Below are 19,039 nucleotides of genomic sequence, written 5' to 3' on the forward strand. Positions count from 1 at the left end.
TGCGATAGGGCGCACTTCAAGTCAGTTCAGTGGGGAAGGAACGTCTAGAGAGGGCCAGAGCCCAGGCAAAGGGCACAGGCCCCACCTGAGGTGACAAGCTGGCAGAATCATCCCAGGACAGGACCTGGTAGGTGCGAGTGTTGGTTTCTAGGCAAAGGTGTTTGGAGCTCACTTCCTGGGGGCGGTGGAAGGGGATGAGTGTGTGTCCACAGGGGCTGGGAGGTTGCAGGTTTCAGCAAGAGGAGGCCTGAGCCGCCGGCCTGGGCTGGTTCTGGCACCCCTTGCTCCTCCCAAGACCTGCTGCAGATTCAGTCTACACACAACCACCACCCGCCACTGGGAGATGGAGGCCCAGGTGCCAGGCAGAGGGGCAATGGGGAGGAGGGCTCAGAGGGAGGTGACTGGTCGAGAGCAGGGCAGGGACATGGGAAGGATCCGTCCTGGAGACAGGGAGGGAGGGAAGGGCAGGTGGCCCAAACTGGGTCCTGGGAGGGGCAGGGAGGGTGCTGAGGAAGTGGAACTTGTCTGGAGTTTTTTTAGTCTTGGGGAGAGTATTTCTGAGAGAAGGTGTTTAATGAAGAAAGGATTTTCTGATCTCCAAGGTGGGAGGACTGGGCTGGGTGGGGGCAACAAGATGATAAAGGGAAGAAGAAGAGTCCTGGGGCATCTTGTTCCTTAGCTGTTTAAAGACAGAGTGGTATGGGCTGAAGGGAAGGCCCTGCTCTGTGTTGGGGAAGAGACAAGATAGCCTTTAGCGGACCAACACCTACAGAACTCTTGCTAAGTACCAGGTTCTGCTGGAAGGTCTTTACCTGGACTTACGCATCAAGCCTCACAATAACCCCAGGAGGCAGGGAGGCTCATTACCACGCCATTTTACTGCTGAGGACCCTGGGACACAAGAGCTTAATCCCTGTCGGAAATCCAGATGGTGCCCACGAATCTGTAAGGAAGTCAAGCAAAAGACATAAACAGAGAGCTCTTCAAGTCTGTCCATCTGCCCATCCACCCATGCATCCAAGGATACTTAGCCAGTAGCTCTGTGTGCCAGGTACCATGAAGCCAAAGGCTTCTGTGATCTGCAACAGTCCTTACAGAATCCTCTGTGGTAGGTTTCCAACATCACAGATGAGAAACCTGAGTCTCTAAGGGGGTTACATAATAGCTCAAAGTTATGTAATAATAGATCATGGTCACAGAGCAAGTAAGTAGCAGAACTAGAATTCATACCTGGGTCAGAGTGACTCTTTGGGTAGGAGCAAGAGCTCTTGTTCTGAGGGAAGATAAGCCCACAAGTCAAATAGGAACTGTGTGAGTGAGAAAACAGAAGGTAGAGAGTGTTTCTACAAGAAATCAAGGGACTTTCCTGTATTCCTCCCTTCCTGGTTGGGCTCTGCTCTCTGGAAGTCAGGTTGACAACCCTGCCAGGAGGGGGCGCTCCGCTTAGCTGGGAACAGCTAAGGAGGCAGGTGAGGTAGGGAGGAGTAGGAATTATTGATAAATAAAATTAAGTTGCTGATGGAGCAGGGTGGCCTCTATTTGGTCCTGTGCTCCTTTCTCCCCAGGATGCCCCCTGACTTCACCGACAGAGTTTGGCTGCCATCTTTGTCTATCTCCTAAGCCCCCTTTTTCCAACTCTGTCTTCTTCCTTCCTGCAGGAGCAGGCCACACCTGGTCCCACAGGTTATCACACCAGGCGACCTCCCTGCCTTCCAAAAGCCTGGCGGCCTATCTCCCCCTCAGGGATGGCCCCACCCCCCTGGCTTCCTGAGTGGAATTCCCCTCAAGGGGGTAGCACTGATTACAACAGGATTGGGCCTTGGAAACGTTGGGATTTGGGGTGAAAGGTGACCTAGGAAAGTTCTTAAGAGCCATGCCCAGGGGCTGCAATTGCTTAGCCTAGAGGAGGCCAGAGCAAAAGGAAGGAAAGGGGCCTGGGAATGGGAGCTGTCCTCTTCCCCAGAGCTAGCCGGGCTGGGGTGCCTGGATGCCCTTCACCTTCACCCCAGCCCTCAGGCAGGGAGCATGCGCTAGCAGCTGTACTACTCTTAGGCTGGGCTGGGAGGCCCCTGTCTTAGGCCTCAAGGTTACTAGCCCTGTTCTGGCCCTCTTCTAGCTGGATCGCCCTTCCCAAGAATGAGGACTCCATGAAACCAAGGGGAAGACTTGGCACAATTTCCTTTCTAGACCACAGAATGTCAGAATTCCCTGCCCAAGCAGCCCTGAGCCTGCTGTCCAGGTCTACACAGGTGTTCCCCTCCACTCCCATCTTTCCTAGCCTGGGCCCACTGAAACTTCTAGGCCCCAGTGGCTGTTTGGGTGGGGGTGGGGGTGATGTCAGGAGGGCAGGGGGAGGATGGACCCTAGATGGCGGGCTACAGCACCCAGAGCCACGTGCATGGCTCCCTTTCCTGGTGCAGGGCAGAGAAGAGAGAGTTCCAGAGGCTGGGGCCTCCATTTATGTCCCTGCCCTGGCTGACCTCTCATCATTGCCCCTATCCCACCTCCTGGAACCCCCAAACCCCCATAGATGCCCATCTCATTATTGCCCCTGTCCTATCTCCTGGAGCCCACAAACCCCCGTAGATGCCCATCTCATTATCGCCTCTTGATCTGCATTGGAGAGAGGCCCAAGTGAAGTGGAAGGTGAGGAAGTTCTTCCCACAATCTCACTGGCAGCCCTCCTGCTAGTCCCCCTTCAGGACACAGTTTTTAGCAGACGCATTTAAGGGGTCAGTTTTCCTCAGGGCTGGAGAAAGGGACCAAGGGCTCTCCTTTGCCTCCTCTCACCACCATTGTGGCCCTAATGGGACCTGGAAAACGTTGCTGCCTCCAAGAAGTGACATCATCTTGTTTGAAGTGATCCCCTAGACCTTCCCAAGACCCCTCCCTGCTTTTCCCAAGAATATCTCCAATTCCCTAGTTCCTGCCTATGATACCTGTTTCCCAGGGAGCAGATGCCTTAACCCCCTTCTCTTGCTTGCCCCCTTCCCCAGGGTCCCTAAACTCCTCAGCACCCAGGGCCTTGTGGATTGGCAGAGATGGAGGGGAGGCTGGCCCAAGCCAACTTTTGGGCTCCCACAGGGAGGGGTGTGTGTAAATCTGGCCTCATCCCCTTCCCCCCCAGCCTGCTGTCAGCTGGCCAGCCTCATCCCTAGAGCAAAAGCACTTCCATGCGGGAGGGAGACTGCTCAGTGGGAGAAAGATGAAGCCAGTCCCCCCACGTGTCAGTGAACAAATTGGGCCAATTTGGTGTGATTAGTGAAGAATTCACATCTGGCCAGCAGAGTCCTCCCCCCACCCCTAGCCCAGGCTGGCTCCTGCTCCCCATTAGAAGCTATTTTCTCTGACGGCTCCATTTGTCTCTGTAGTTGGGGGTTTGACAGCTCCCTGGCCAGCCTGGGGGGCCTGGCTCTTAGTGAGAGGCCCAAGGCCAGGCTGCCTGCCCACCACCCCCTTAACCTGCTGCCATGGGTGATGGCATGCTCCAAACAGGGCCCAGGCACCTGTAAGCCCTGTGTGTGTGTGTGTGTGTGTGTGTGTGTGTGTGTAGATGCACAGCTAGGTGGGGCCTGGGGAGCAGCATTCTCTAAGCTTTCCACCAGGTTTCCCTTGGCCCTTAGTTTCTCATCTTACACAGTGATGGTTATGCTTTGAGATCAACAGAGATTCATGTATGTGTGTCTGTGTGGTGGGGGAGGCAGGGTCTGGTGTTTCCTAAGAGAAAACAGCTAGGCGTGTATAAGGGAGGGCCTGCCCCCGCTTCCTTTGCCCCTTCCCTGCCCCTCCCAGAGACTGCTGCTGCAGCTACCCCTCAGGAATGCCTGTGGGTGACTGTTGCACAGCTGGAAGGCTTGCCCCTAGAAGTAGTTTCAAGGTAGTACCATTGGGGGTGTGGCCTTCAAAGTCTTGGGTCTTCCTCCCCCAGCAGTGACCCTAGGTTCCCCGTGTCAAAGGCAATTTGGGGCTATTTAAAGGAGCCTGACCTAGAGGTCACCTGGGCAAATCTCTTCCCTGGGGAATTACCACCAGATGGCAACCTGGGGCTTGTCTCCTCAAAGATTCTCCCTGGTTGCCAGGGAGCACCAGGGCTCTGCTGTTGCCTGAAGTATGTGAAGGAGCCCAGGACCAGTGTCCCTGGATGAGAATTCTCCTGGAAGAGAGATAACTGGGGAAAGGGGTCCTAGCCTACAGCACTGGGGAGAACTGCTTTCCATCGTGATGTCATATAATTTTGGGGTGGAAGCTTCTCAGGCTTCCAGCATTTTTCCATTGCTACATGGATACCTAAAGAAAACCGAGAGGTGTAAAGAGAATCGGACATCTGTGATCTCTCCAACCTCCAAAGCCCCTGAAAAAGGGTGACCAATTGTCCCAGGTTTTCCAAAACTAAGAGGTCTCCAGGGATGTGGTCTTTCTGTGCTGAAGCCAGAACAGTCTTGGGCAGACTGAGACAGCTGGTCACGCTATCTAAGCATCAGCCCCGGCAACCAGGCAGAGAGTTGGTTCTTCTGAGATCTGCTGCCTGATTTCTCATTTGACTTTGTTTTGTCCTTACCTGATTGTGCCTTATGCCTTATTATTATTTGTGGGTTCCTCAGCTTTCTTTTCAAGGTAGTGCCTGGGGTGTTGGAAGGATCCCCTGACTTGGGGGGCCACTGGGGCAGGCAGTGGGTAACTTAGTGATTCATCTCATTCATGCTGAGGACCATGGGCTTGGGGTGTGATCACAGCAGCCAAGCTGGCCTGCTCTCCCAGGGCACCGACCACCCAGCACCCATCTCTAATTAAGAGAGGAACCTTCAGAACACCCACTGTGTGTGGTTTCTGGAGTTATTATCCCATTTCAGAGATGGGAGAACTGAGATGGAGTCATTGGCCCCAGGGCAGAGTTGTGGCAGTGCAAAGTAAGATCTCCTGGATATCTGCCTCCTACAACCCCTTACTCCATCTCCTGTTCAGACAAAGACTGCTGTTTTCTTGAGGTCAGGAATAAGCCCTCTGCCCTAAGTTGGGTGGGGGTCTTCCCTGGTTCAGATGGTAAAGAATCTGCCTGCAATGTGGGAGACCTGGGTTTGATTCCTGGGTGGGGAAGATCCCCAGGAGAAGGGAATGGCTCCAGTATTCTTGCCCGGAGAATTCCATGGACAGAGAAGCCTGGTGGGCTACAGTTGGTGGGGTTGCAGATAGCTGAACTAACACTTACACTTTCTTTCCCAAGTCAGGGAGTCAGTTGCTCCTCCCCTGAAAGCGGCCTCAACCCCACTCCCCAGGCATTAATTACATAATTAACTGAGGACAGAGAAGGAGGAGAAGGCCATCCTGGCAGGAATCCAAAGGCCGCGAAGACTTCTGAAAATCTAGATATCAGACCAACTTCTACCTGTTCAGCAGCAACTGGCGTCCCTGAGACAGAACTGAAAGAAGCCAAGATGTAAAGAAGATGGCTGAGAACCCTGGAGCGGGGAGGGAGACCAGTGGGGAAGTAGTGCTTCCATGGTTCCGGAGTAGGGCTGCTCAGGGGCTGGCCCCCACCTGCTCCTGCCCTGACCCATCTCCCCTCCACGTGCCTCTTCCCGCCAAACCCCTCCCTCCCTCTCCTCTGCACATAAGCCCAGGGCCCTTGGAAGCCAAACAGAGAGGCTGGAGACAAGGGCTGAGCTTGCACTTCAAACTGTGCTTGAAGTGCCAATTTGAAGAGGGATGTGGAAAGTTCTCAGGAGTCTCTGCTAGTTTCCTGGGTCTGATGACCCTGGGGCTACTAAGGCATTTGGGGGGCTGCACAGCTCCTTTTTCTGGGCAACCCTAGATGCCACCGGGGGGAGTTCCTCTCCAGGAGTGGTGCCACATGCTCTAGTCTGGAGGAGGGGTGCTGGGCCTTGGGCTGAGCCCCACTTCAGGTAGAGGCTCTTCCTGAAGAGGAGGACCCATCTGCGAAGCCCCTCTCTAGTCCATTTGGCCTTCGTGGAGAATCCCAGGCCTAGGGTGAAGGGAGCGCAGTTCTGCCTCTGTGTCAGAGCAAAGACGCACCTCACTGTCTTGACACTTGGTCTCCACCTTGGGGAAGCCTGCAGGTGGGGTCCTTGCCTGTTTACACCCTGTCTGAGTTTGCTTCAAGCCAAAGGCAACTTCCTCTTTCCACCAACAGGCCCCAAGAGGAGATCAAAGGCAAGAGCCCTGAGTTCAGGGAAGAGGAACTGAGGCTGGCCCATGCCGCCACTGTGTAATAGGAGGGTTGAAACCTATGGGGAGAGCTGGAGCAGGAGAAGGATACAGGGAACAAAGGCAGAAAGCCCAGGGACCCGGGCCTAGGACTTGGCTGTGCCTGTCCCGTCCTGACCCTTCCTCCAGGAAGCCCAGGTCATCTGTCCATCCCTGAATCCTGACCTCGTGGCTCAGGGTGCGCCCTGCTCCTCCGCTGTGTCGCCAGCAGGGTTTTCTTGGTCTCTCTGCACTTTGGGACTCACTCCAGAGCACTGGTCACAGCAAGAGGAGAGAAGAGGGGGCGCGGTGTGTGTGCGGGTGGGGGTGGGCTGGGGGTGGCAGGGCGGAGGGGGTGTCCTTCCCTCCCCTCCCCGGGGGCCCGCCCCCACCTCTGCCCCGCTCTAGGCAGGAGGGCGGGGCGCCCGGAGAGGGGCTCAGGCGCGGCGGCGGCTGTCACTCACGCACTCACGCGGGAGGAATGCAGACGGCAGGGCTGCCCTGTGGTCACGTCTCCGCCCCACCGACGGAGGTAGGCGCCCAGGTACCCAGCCTGTGGGCCTTGGGAGCCCGCCAAGCTGCTGATGAAAGGCTCCACAGATTAACCCTTTCTTGGCCGCACCCCTTCGCTGCCGCCAGCTGCCGGGTGGTCGCCAACCACGAGGGGCAGAGGGGCGGGATGCTGGAGCGGCGGTTGGGCGGGAGGCTGGGCGCGCCGGCTAAGTGGGCGTCTGGGCGCTGGCGGGGGGGTGGTCCCCCACCTCCACCCCGCTGGCCTCAGGCCCCTTTGGTCCTAGGGCTGACACAGCTGAGAGCCAGGTCTCCTGTGACAGATGATGCCGCCTCCCCCGCAAGGCTCTCCGCGGGGCGGGCCAACCTCCCATGATGCTGTGCCCTCTCTTGGAAAGTCCCCTGAAGCTCTGAGCACTGGACCGGGAGTCCAGAAATCCATATATTCATGCCGTGCAGACATCAAAGCTCTAAGAGGATCAGCTCAGCTGTTAAGAGTCAGGGAAAGTGGGCTCTTAGACTGAGTTTCTCCAATGTATAGAATTAGGTCAGTAATTAAAAATGTGGGATTATGTATTTGTATGTTTTAGTAGCAACCTACATTTCCGTCCCTCCCCTCCCACACCCCCCAGGCAGGAGTCTCAGGCAGATGCCTAGTATATAAATCAAACAAAGTGGAGAGTTTCTGGTTGGAGTAGAGGGTGAAGTCCCCTTTCCCTCCCACCCATCTGATGGAAACACCTAGGGAGGATTCCAGGGAATGTGGTTTGGAAAGCTGTGAGGTCTAGGTGTGGGTGATGCAGAATGCATCTCTTTTCACTGGGGGTCTTGCCAACCAGGCATTTGCTCTCTGTTCAGGGCTCACCCTGGGGCATACTGGGATGCCCTGAGGTCTGGGCTCCTGCTTCCAGGGTCTGAGAACTGAGTCCTGAGCCCTCCATAGAGAACTGCAAGTTCAACCTTGAGTTTATCGTTCAGGGTCCATGTCTGGGGCCCACACTCCCTCTTAATACTCTGCATGTGGCTGGACCCAATGCCTCCCCACAGCCCTGTGTTTTTCCCAGACCCTTCTCTTATCTCTTCTGCTAAGAGTTCCAAGAATCCAGGTGTGCACAGGGGTATCTAGTGGGCAGGGGTGAGGAGGGCAAAGCTCTAGGAGCTAAACTTGCTTCAGAGTTCAGATCTTTCCTTCCTGATCTCTTCCCTATCTTATCCAGCCTCCCTGGGGAGCTCCTCTTGGAGGGGTGGTAACACCAAGAGGAGCAGGAAGTCAGAGGTCCAGTCAAAAGGCAGTGCCAAGCAAGGGCAGGAAGAGAGAAGGACTGGTGCCCAGCTCCAACTCCCACCTGCCCACCCCCACACTCTCCCCTCGTATCTATGAGCATCACCACCCTGGGGGAAGCTATGCCACCCTGAAGCCTGTGTGGAGGGGTAAGAGAACACTGACTTTGGCTATAGTAGGAGAATGGACAGTGGATATCAGGAGTATGTCCAAATATAGCTCAGTTCAGTTCAGTTCAGTCACTCAGTCATCTCTGACTCTTTGCAACCCCATGGACTGTAGCACGCCAGGCTTCCCTGTCCATCACCAACTCCCGGAGCCTATTCAAACTCATGACCATTGAGTCGGTGATGCCATCCAGCCATCTCATCTTCTGTCGTCCCCTTCTCCTCCCGCCTTCAATCTTTCAAATATAGCTCATCTTTCTCAACAACTGCTGCCTTAGGTATGCCTTATCCAGCTTGAAGGCATCACCGTCTCCAAAGCAGTATGACTAGAATTTGCAAGTCATCCTTAATGTCCACTCCTTTTACCATCCAACTGGTCACCAAACCCCATCCTTTCTATAGTATCAGTAGTTCGAACTTGCCCACTTTTCTTTCCACTTTGATTGCTCCAGATGCAAAACTGAGGCCTCTTAAAACCAGTCCCTGAGACTACGGCAACGAAGGCGGGTTCCCCTGGCTCCAGGGGGGCACACCCCAACCCCCCACCCCTCCTCTGCACTGTACTAAGGGATCCTGGAATCTCAGAACACAGGTTGGAACATGCCACTCTCATGCTCAAAAACCTTTGATGGCTCCCCACTGCCAGCAGGATAAAGTCCCAACGTTGCCTGGCATTTACAGCCTGCCCTGATCTGGTGCCAATTTCCCCTGCCCGTCTGGGCTGCCACTATGCACTTCACCCCCTTAACTCCAGCCACATCTAGTGGCTGGTTTCACCCTGGTCATGCTGCATGCTTTCATGGCCCACCACCTTGGCTCACAGACAAGCTTGTTCCTGGCACTTACGGTGCTCTGGGGGAGAAGAATTAATCACATAATCCCATAAATAAACATATCCTTACAAACTGTGATAAGTTCAGGGTATCTTTAGGAACTCAAGGAGAACTTATAATGGGGGTGGGACAGATTTAGACTGGGGACTCAAAGAAGGCTTCTAGGCAGAAGAGGCACTTCAGGGTATTGGGTCCGAATTACTTTCTGCATTACCCTTTGGATGCTTGGGAAGGTTATCTTTGATCTTTTGTCAGGATGAATTTCCCTGTCTGTACACCAGATTTCTTGGCGTCTCTGCCTAGCTTGTATTTCATTCTGTCTTGAACTGGAATCTGCCTTGTGTGTTACAGCCCCTAGACTGAGCTAGCGAGGGAGGGGAGTGTTGCTCATTCATGCTTAGAACACCACCCTGCACACAGGAGGTCTGGAACACAGTAGGCCTTTAATGAACATGTTTTGATTTTTGAGGTGAGTATGTGGAGACTTCTGCATTGTATGCGCATAGCGTGTGTGTGTGTGTGTGTGTGTGTGTGTGTGTGTGTGTATTAGTCACTCAGTCGTGTCTGACTCTTTGCGACCCCATGGACTGTAGCCCATCAAGCTCCTCTGCCCATGGAATTATCCAGGCAAGAATACTGGAGTGGGTTTGCCATTTCCTTCTCCAGCATCCACATAGAGGTAGACCTGAAAACAGGAGACATTCTTTGAGAGGTATTCAAGGATTGGCGTGGAAGGGAGGCAAGATGGTCTTCTAGTCCTCTCCTCTCTCCAAAGCTCTGTCCTCTCTCTGTCTAAATGACTCCCAACTGATACTTCCCACCTGCCTCAGAATCCTCCCAGTTCCTCGGAAAGAGCATTGCATTTAGGGCAGCTCCCCTCCTCCTTCATTCCCCAAGCCCAGATGATCCATATTTGGAGTGAGCAGGGAATGGTGAGAAAGGGGCTCTCTTTCCTCCTAGGAGAGTGGGTGCTGACATCTGAAGGTATGAGTATCATTGGCTCCGAATCTGGGCTTTCCCATCCTCAAGGTCTCAGCCACCCAGGAGCAGCCCCCAGAGGCTGCTATGTTGGCCTGACTGCAGGTCTGGGGGATAAACATTCCTTCTTCCCCTTGGCTGCACCCCACCACTAAACGCCAACCAGTCCCTTCCAGCTCTAGCTCAGTGGGGACAGAGCACAGAGGGAGAGGAGGGGTTAGCCTGGCTGGCTTCGAGGAGGGAACGGAGGAGGGAGAGTGACTTGGGAATGACCCTAATGTAGAGTCTGCCTCTCCACAGGCCCTGTCCTTCCCCCTGACCTCTGCCACTTCCAGATCACAGGGCAGCAGACAGTCTCCCAGATTTTCTAGTTCTTTCTGGCTTTGCTGCAGACTTTCCCAGCAATGGAGAATTTTGGATGTGAATAAGGAGCGCAGTAAGGCTACTGAACCCAGAGAGGGGCTAGGCCCATCAAATTTCAGTCCAGTCCCCATGGGCCAGGGTCTTTGGGTTAGCTCCCCTTCACGGATCCTTTGTTCTGATGGTGAGGGTCCAGTCCCTGCCTCAGGGGGATACCAGTCTGAGGGTGGAGATCCAGCAGGGTCCTCCCAGGGTGCTGAGGGTTACAGGATGAAACCGGGCGAGAGACACTTAGCCTCTCTAGGAGGGCGGGCAGCTAAGGTGCCCCAGCAGGCTGTCCAGATCGGGCTGCTCCCTCAGTTCATTCCTTCCCTCGGAGCAGCTGTGTCTGCTAGTCTCACTGTACTCTCTCTTGCAGCAGGAGCCAGGTGAGCAGTGGCACTGACATCACAGGTGGCAGCTGGCAGGTGGGGAGAGAGCGGGGGAGGAGGAATGTGCCCCAGGCCCCAGCAGGTGCCACTGGACAGTCCAGTAACCGCACCCCTTCCCCATGACCTGCTCACCTCACTGCCTGCCTGCCACAGTCCTGGTCCCTATGCCAGGGGTCACAGCCAGGTCCTGGGTTCCAGGTAGCCATTCCTGGGAGGAGGATTACCCTCTGGACACAAGAGACATCTTGTTGAGCATTAATCATTGCCACAACTGCCATTTTAAGAATGTGGACTCTGGCTGGCTTCTTTAATCCTCATAGTTAATACTGTATTACTTATATTTCACACGTAGGGAAACCAAGGCTCAGGGAGGTGAAGTCACTAACAGTTTACCCCGTGCAGCCTGAGTGGGGAAGCAGTGGACAGGCGATCCTGAGGGTTAGAAGAAGAGGTCGTCTCGTGGATTTGCAGCTCCCGTGAGGCTGAGACAGCGGCAAGGATTCAATCAGAGGGCCCTTCGCAGTCCAGGAAGGAATTGTTCCTTACAGTGAGAGGGATCAGACAAGGGCTGGGAGTGGGGACAGGGCCAGTAGGCCAGCTCTACACCACATGCCAGGGACCCCGCACTGAACCACCTCCACCAGCCTCCTCCCCTCTCCCCGGAAGCTGAGGAGCAGGTGGGGCGATGGTGGCTTCCTAGAGCCATGATCTCAGCAGAGAGCTCGCCAGGCCTCCTCCCCCAACCCCATCCTCTCCTCAACATCCCCACCCCATGTGGTGGCCCAGGTGGCCCACTGCTGCAGGCCCAGGGCAAGCACCCCTGAGACCCCCAGGTGCCTCTGGGACTCTCCTTGGTGATGCCTCAGAACAGGGGCGGGGGTCCAGACCACTGAGTCCAGGGAGAGACGACCCAGCTTTGCTCTACCCTCCGCCTGCTCCCCCACTCTCTCTGCTCCCCCCCACCAGCTTCCCTCGCAAACACTCACTCATTCATTCCCTAGACCACCTACAAACCACCCATTTGCCCAGACCACACAGCTCCTCTGCCCAGCTCAGCTCCCGGGGATAATGGCCGCCCCACCCCCATCCTTTCAGGGCCCACCCCCAAGCCTAATTACCACCTTGGCACCTCCGGGGCGGGTGGCGGGGGGGGGCATTGACCTCCACTTCTGCTTGGAAGTCTCTTGGGCACAGAAGGCCTGTTTTCTTCTGGACATCAAGGGGCAGGAGCAAATTAGAGACCCTCAACTGAGCCGCACTCTGGTCCTTCCCACCCCACCACCCATCTTCAGGCCCAGGCTACTGGGGCAGGGCAGGAGGCAAGATGGCGGAGAACTTCTTTGCTCCTCCGTTCTCCTGGGCGCGGTAAAGGGATGGAGGAAGGAGCAGACCCAAAATGCCCTCAGGTGCAGGTCAAGAAGGACTCCCCAGGAAGAGCCCTGGACCAGGAGTCAGAGGTCCAGGATTCAGTTCTGCGGTGCTGACTGCCTGCACTCGCCCCGCCACCCGTCCTGGCCTCAGTTCCTGTGTGCATGTGGGAAATAGAGAGGACAGCTGTTCTCTGAGGTGTCTAAGGCTCTGAGCCCCGTGTGTGCTGACTGAGGGTCTCCACACATGCTGAGGGACCGCTGAGCAAGGAAGTAGGGAGAACACAAGTGGATGGAAGAGGCTGCCAGAGGAGGGCAGGGGCAGGACAGGAAGACAGAGCTGGGCTGGCCTGACATCTGTCAACACTGGGTGGGAGGTGGCACTGGGTGGCCTGCCAGGTTAGGAGTGTGGAGTCAGGAAGTCCTCACAGCTTCTGGAGCTAATGGTCTCTGTCCCCCAAGCCCCCTTAGCATCAGCAAAATGGTGGTGAGGGGAGGGCCTCCCTGAAATGGCCTGTGCCTTTAGAGGGGGCCCTCTGCCTTCCCCTCCACAGTGTTTGCACTGACCCATGTCCCAGGGCGGGCACCAGTCACTTCAGTGCCCAGCGTGGGCCCTGGCTCAGAGAAGGTTCCCAGTAAATGTGAGATGAATGAATGAGGATGGAAAAACTGGGGGCCAACTGAGGGGAAAAGGAACCCAGATGTGTGAGCTTACCTGCAGCTGCGGGCTTGGGTCGGCAGGGAGAGAGGGGAGCCGTGGGCAGGGGTGGCATTGGTGGCTTCACTCTCACCAGGAGGAGCTGAGCGAGGCCTAGGCCCCGGGGGCCAGGGCCACCACGGCTGGGCCAGGGCGGATGAGGTGGTCTCTGTGGGGTCCCTCTAAGGACCCCTCCTTCCCCATAATTACTTCTGATTAGCTTCACCACAAAAGCCAGGCTGGAAAGAGAGGGGTGTTTGGGACATGGGGGAGGGGACAAGGTGGAGCAGAGCACTCAGGACAAGCAGGGCCCCCAGCTGTGCTCCTTCAACACACCACACACACAGACACACACACACACCATGATCTGGAAAATTCCAGTGGAGCCCCATCCACTGAGAGTAGCAGTGATCCAGGGACATCAGGCACTTTAGACAATTCACTCATATGTATTAACTCAAAATGCCCCCTCCAGAATTCTCAGAAGGGAGGGTGGGTGGGCAGAGCTCCCAGGCCGAGGGGAGCAGGAAAGAGAATACACACTTCAGGTCAGAAGGGAGCTTTGCAGGCATGTCCACCATCCCAACACAGAGGCCTACCTGGAGAAGCCCCCGGAGCTCCCTGCCAGGTCTCAAAAGTTCTTCCTGGTGTCCAGCTGGCCTTTCTGCCTGATCTGTGCTAAGGTGAGGATCGGCAGATAGATTCCCCATGTCTGTGGCTCTTACCCACCTACCCCTTTGAGACAATCCATGCTGGGTCCTTCCCTGGAGGCCCAGAGGCTGGGGTCCCCTCCTCTTTAACCTGGGGGCAGGACCCTCCCTTCCACTTCCTCAGCAGGCAAGTAGGAATCCAGCTCAGGTCACTTAGACTCATCTTCCAAGGAGGTCCCTGGGGAGGGCGCAGTGTGAGAAGTGTCCTCTCTTTCCTGACTGTTCTGGGTAGGCACTTGTGGACTGGGGGAAAGGGAGGAAAGGTGGGACATGCCTGCTTCCCGAGCCGCAGCTTTGGGGAAACTGTAACCAGTAGTAGTAACTAACAAGCAAAGCACAAAAATTTACTCTAGGTCTGAGCACCAGGCTTCCATGCTTTACAGACATTCTTTCACTGACTCCCTGTCTTTTAGGGAGACCCCAAACCCTTGTGGTCCAAGATCTCCCCAGTCTGCTGGGGGAAGCGTTGACCCAATACCTTCCCTTACAAGCTCCTAGTCTGAAGAGAACTAACCCCTGCCCTCAGGGAGCCTCTAGTCTGAAGGGGGTACTCCTTCAGAATGGGTACTCCTGACCCGGTTTCCTCCCCGCAAGGGAGTTGGGTTTTTAGAGATGCGAGGGACTTCAAGGCAGCAGCGATGGGGGAAGGCGCGCAGGCTTCCTGGTGGCGCTGGGCTGCGTGGAGGAGGCGGCGGGGCCGGGCTGGGCCCTCGGAGGAGGCCGCCCCAGCGGCGCTCCCACGACCCGGGCAAGGCCGTCTGGGCGCCGTCTCCGGTCTCGGGGCCTGCGGTCGGGGCACCGCGGGGCCGTGTTTGAGCCGGTCAGCTCCCCGCGGAAATTACAGGGGCGCTCGGCGCTGCGGTCGCGCCCCCCGGGGCAGCGCCCGCTGGTTGGAGGCGTTTAAATTGAAAGCAGCTTTGGGGAGAGGGGGCGGGCGCGGGGCGCCGAGCAAGGGGAGGGGGCGACTGGGCACAGCGACCCCTTTGTCTGCGCCCGCCGAGGGGCGGAACCTTGCGGTGAGCGCGGCGCCCCCTCCCCTCGCTCCAGCCTGGCCGGTTCCCACGCCGCCCAGCCGACCGAGGCCCGCGCCGCTTCTCCACCTGGGTCTCTGCCTTCCCTCCTGAGGCAGCGCGCGGTACACCTCCTCCAGGAGGCCCTCCCAGACTAGCAAGCAGTGTCAGTCCGCGCGGGGGGCGGTCCGGAGGGTCAGGAGACCTGGGCTGAGTCCTCTAATAGGTTCCGTGATCTTGGTCAAATCTCCTCTTTCTCTGGGCCCCAGTGTCCTCTATAGAAAGACAGATACTTAGCCCTTTCTGCCTACCTTAGTAATGTTAAAGATGATTTGAGTCAGTTGTCAGGGCAAGTGTTATGAAAACTGTAAAACGTCTGAGGAATAATGCTGTGTGTGCTGTGCTTATTCGCTCAGCCGTGTTTTTGCGACTCTTTGCGACCCTATGGACTGTAGCCCACCAGGCTCCTTTGTCCATGGGAATGCTCCAGGCAAGAATACTGGAGTGGGTTGCCATGCCCTTCTCCAGGTGATCTTCCTAATCCAGGGATTGAACCCAGCTCTCCCGCATTGCAGGTGGATTCTTTGCAGTCTGAGCCACCAGAGAAGCCCATGAATACTGGAGTGGGTAGCCTATCCCTTCTCCAAGGGATCTTCCCAACTCAGGGATCAAACCCGGGACTCCTGTGTTGTAGGTGGATTCTTTACCGCCTGAGCTACCAGTGAAGCCCCTGAGTAATAATAAATACCAAGAATAACTCCCCACCCCCACCCCCAACTCTTCCATGTGAGCTAGCATTTGTACGCAGGAGTGCTTGTGCTTGATACGGGATGGGGGAGGAGTTAAGTAGCCAGCAGCTTGGATCAGGGGAGAAACCACGATGGACTTCTTGGAGGAGGGGAATGTGGAGTAAGCAGGGCTAGGAAGGAGTGAAGGGAGCAGTACTGGATAAAGGAGAGGGTGTCTCTGCTCCTGGGGATAAGATCAGGGGAAGGAGAGGCAAGAGCCAGGAAAGAGGGGGCTCTCTATAAGATGAACTTGTCCTGCCTGCGGGCTGCAGTCGAAGAAGTGACTTGGGGTGAGTGGCCGTTTGCTCCATTGGTGGGTGGCATGTCTCCCGGGATGGCAGACTGGTGGCAGAGCCTGGCCCAGTCCAGTGGTTGAGAAGGAATGCCTGTTGCCCCTAGGGGTGTGCTCCCCTTGGCCCTTCACTCTTATGTTTCCTGACGGCTCTGGGCACCCAGAGGATCATCCCTGGGCTCTGGGCACCAGGTGCAGGGAGCTTGGCTTGTTTCCTTCGCTTCCAGCAGCAGCAGTGGAAGGTTGTTTGCCAGGTCTGGTGCCCAGGGACGTACCCAGTTGCTCCACACCCAGCAGAGCTGCATGTTTCTGGTTTACTTCCTGGAGGTCCCTAGTGGACTGCCAGGGATGGGGGCAAAGCCCCACAGTTCCAGGTACCTGACAGCTGGGGAAAGATGGAGAGCTGAGCCTGGCCAGAGCGGGGAGGAATCTGTAAGGGCTCCCAAAGAGGAAGTTGAGGAGCAGCCCTGGAAGGGAAGGAGAGAAGAGGGTGAGGCCTAGTGGGGAAGGAGGACCAATGAGCTGCACCAAGTGTTTCCACCAGAGGAGCTTCTTTCCCCTTCCTCTATTACACCCCCTCGGGGGCCCAACGCCGCCTCCAAAGCCCAAAGCCCCTCAAACGCCTACAGACAAGGGCTTGGGTCTGGCAAGTGGGATGAGATCTACAAGTGGGCTTTGAGGCACAGACTGGGGGGTGCAGCTTGCCAGCTCTGCCTGTCCCCTTTTACCTCTTCCCCTGGCCCAAGCAGCTGCTAAACCCACCCAGCTCACCGGCCCCCCTGGCACATCCCAGGCTTGTGCCAGTAGGGCACAGGGCAGGAATGCCACAGGAAAAGAACAAAGGAGCCCACCAAGGGTGGTGATGGCCCAGAGTGACCTGACTGGTTAGGGCTGGGCCACACCTGTCTGGAGAGCTGGCCAGACTCAAGGAATGTCCCTGACCCCCAAGCCTGGGAACCACCAGACGACGTCTCCCAGGGGCAGGACTGGAGGCTTCCTGGACCCCACACTCTTCACTAGCAGCCAGATACCAACAGGCCTCCGACCTCATCCAGGCTGAGGGCTCCATCAGAAGCCCTCTGGGGGTGTCTCTCCTGCCCCTTTCCCTCCCCATCCCTCTGCAGGCTGCCCATTGCCATGCTTCCACCTCCTTAGAGCTCAGACTGTCTTCTGCATATGATGCCTACCTCTCAGATCGTGAACAAGCTTTTCCCAAGCCCAGTTTTTGCAGGTTGGGCCAGGATTGGGAAGGAGAGAGCCAGGTACTCATAGGTCTTGGCTTGCAGCCCCATCATGGGCTAGGTCTGAAAGAGGCAGTGTTGGGTTTTTATCTTTGCCCACTCTGCCCAGCCCCAGAGTCCTAGAGATCATGAGCTTTGAGCAGGAGGGTCCTGAGGCTGAGGCCTCCATAGGCCCTGAGCCCCAGCTGACAGGCTCAGCGTGGAGTTGGAGGTGATCCTCCTGGTTCAAACACTTCCTTGGGGCCAGGGATGGAACTTTTGGGAGAGGGAGCAGGACAGGAAGAGGCTTACTCATCCACCTGGGTCACCCCTGTCATCAAAGTACCCGTGGGAAGGTGCCACGGGTGTGACCATTACAGAGGAGACTTCTATCTCCAGACTGCAGGTCTGATGCTTCCAGAAAGGTAGGCTGGGGGAAGGGACCCAGAAGGTGAATTGCCCCCCATGACCTCCAAGGCTCCTTCTTTTTTTTTTAATTAATTTATTTTTAATTGAAGGATAAGTGCTTTACAATATTTTGTTGGTTTCTGCCATACATCAACATGCCTCAGCAATACATATACCTATGTCCCCTCCCTCTTGAACCTCCCTCCCACCTTCTACCCCTCTAGATTGTCACAGAACTCCCCTTTGAGTTCCCTGAGTCATACAGCAAATTCCCACTAGCTAGCTACTTTATATATTGTAGTGTGTATGTTTCCATGCTGTTCTCTCCATTCGTCCTGCCCTCTTCTTCCCCTGCTGTGTCCACAAATCTGTTTTCTATGTCTGCTTCTCCATTGCTGCCCTGCAAATAGGATCATCAGTACCATCTTTCTAGATTCCATATTTATGCGTTAGTATATGATACTTTTTTTTTTTCTGACTTACTTCACTCTGTATAATAGGCTCTCAGTTCATCCACCTCATTAGAACTGACTCAAATGTGTTCCTTTTTATGGCTGAGTAATATTCCATTGTATATATGTACCAGAGCTTCTTTATCCATTTATCTGTTGATGGACATCTAGGTTGCTTCCATGTCCTAGCTATTGTTAAGAGTGCTACAATGAACATTGGGGTATATGTGTCTTTTTCAATGAAAAAATATGGAAAGCTTCACAAATTTGCATGTAATCCTTGCACAGGGGCCACGCCAATCTTCTTTGTATCATATCTGTATTTAGTATATGTGCTGCTGAAGTGAGCGCCCAAGCCTCCTCTGACCTAAGCCTCTGTGGTCCTATGATCCTTGTTGTTGTTGCTCAGTCGTGTCTGACTCTGTGCGACCCCATGGACTGCAGCACGCCAGGCTTTCCTGTCCTTCTCTATCTCCCTGAGCTTGCTCAAACTCATGTCCATTGAGTCAGTGTTACCATCCAACCATCTCATCCTCTATTGTCCCCTTTGCCTCCTGCCCTCAATCTTTCCCAGCATCAGGGTCTTTTCCAATGAGTTGGTTCTTCTCATTAGGTGGCCAAAGTATTGGAGCTTCAGCTTCAGCATCTGTCCTTCCAATGAATATTCAGGACTGATTTCCTTTAGGATTGACTGGTTGGATCTCCTTGCTGTCCAAGGGACTCTCAAGAGTCTTCGCCAGCACCACAGTTTGAAAGCATCAATTCTTAGGCACTTAGCCTTTTTTATTTATTGTCTAGCTCTCACACCTGTACGTGATTACTGGAAAAACCATAGCTTGGACTATACAGACCTTTGCCAGCAGTGATGTCTCTGCTTTTTAGTCCACTGTCTAGGTTTTTCATAGCTTTTCTTCCAAGGAGCAAGTGTCTTTTAATTTCATGGCTGCAGTCACTGTCCGCAGTGATTTTGGAGCCCAAGAAAATAAAATCTGTCACTGTTTCTGAGCTGATGTGGTCCTGAGATATTATGACTGGAATAATTGCCATCACAATAATAGCGCCAGGCACTGTTATAAAACTCTTCCTGCATGATCTCATGTACTGCTCCACAGTGAGAGAATTGAGGCACAGAGAGGGCAAGTTTGCTCATCCCCAAGAGCCCTGGGACAGGCAGCCCAGCTTGGATCTGTCTGACTTCAGAGCCTGCTCATTTACCTGCTTCACTGCAGCTTTTGTGACTCCAAATCCTGCTCTCACAGGGTCCAGAACTCAGCCAATCACCAAATTCAACATCAAGTCATGACTCAGCACCTTTGCTGGGGAAGCAGCAGGT

General features: G+C 55.2%; 1 non-coding gene across 1 annotated transcript; it reads right to left on the minus strand.

The window, feature by feature from the left end:
• Window positions 1–17,949: 17,949 nt before the first annotated feature.
• On the minus strand, window positions 17,950–18,057 carry LOC147351841 (U6 spliceosomal RNA). The gene has a single exon (XR_015148533.1). It is a non-coding gene; the product is annotated as a U6 spliceosomal RNA (small nuclear RNA).
• Window positions 18,058–19,039: the final 982 nt, after the last annotated feature.

The sequence above is a fragment of the Bos grunniens genome, chromosome 19, assembly GCF_055505025.1.
Source record: "Bos grunniens cultivar Pamir isolate PY7600 chromosome 19, Bosgru_T2T1.0, whole genome shotgun sequence".
In the NCBI taxonomy this organism is placed as follows: Eukaryota; Metazoa; Chordata; class Mammalia; order Artiodactyla; family Bovidae; genus Bos; species Bos grunniens.